Genomic DNA, 534 nt, shown 5'->3' with positions numbered 1-534 from the left:
GATGACGCTCAAAAAATTACAGACACAAGTATCCATATGATTCCCCAAGCAGAAGCTGTTGAACCGGTCTACTCACTAAGCGACTGGCTGTCTGCACGCTGACACATCCAGAGGGAAAACGTCGGAACCAGCGGCAGCGTGTTCTGGGAACGGTCGGTGAGTGTTCGGACGTGGTCAGTCTCTTATGCAACCTGAGCAGGGAGTTGGTTATCTATGGGGGGTAGGAGTGGAGGTGGGCATTAGGGGGAGGAGTCGTGCAAATAAAGAACTGCTTCAAGGACGATGCTGTTTATGTGCTTGATCTGAGGGAAACGATTTGTTCTTTTCAGGTTGATTCTGATGTTCATTTTTCAGAAAATCCTTCGGTTTCGTTCTGCACATGTTTTCTACTCTATCTCTTAATTCATTAGATTCTATTTGTTTATCAAAACCCAATTATCATCGCTGCGTCGTTAAGCTTGGTCGCTATTAAAATCCAGTCTGGCCGTTCGCCGAATACACATTTGTGTTGTAGGGTCATTTGCTAGGCATTAT

At 45.5% G+C, this 534-nt stretch overlaps 1 pseudogene; it reads right to left on the bottom strand.

Annotated features, from left to right (window-relative positions):
* Window positions 1-534, bottom strand: part of LOC119586640 — a 14,163-nt pseudogene that overhangs the window by 4,145 nt on the left and 9,484 nt on the right.

Source organism: Penaeus monodon, chromosome 21 (assembly GCF_015228065.2).
Source record: "Penaeus monodon isolate SGIC_2016 chromosome 21, NSTDA_Pmon_1, whole genome shotgun sequence".
Taxonomy (NCBI): Eukaryota; Metazoa; Arthropoda; class Malacostraca; order Decapoda; family Penaeidae; genus Penaeus; species Penaeus monodon.
The sequence above is the reverse complement of the archived record's forward strand: the minus strand, read 5'-3'. Positions and strand labels throughout refer to the sequence as shown.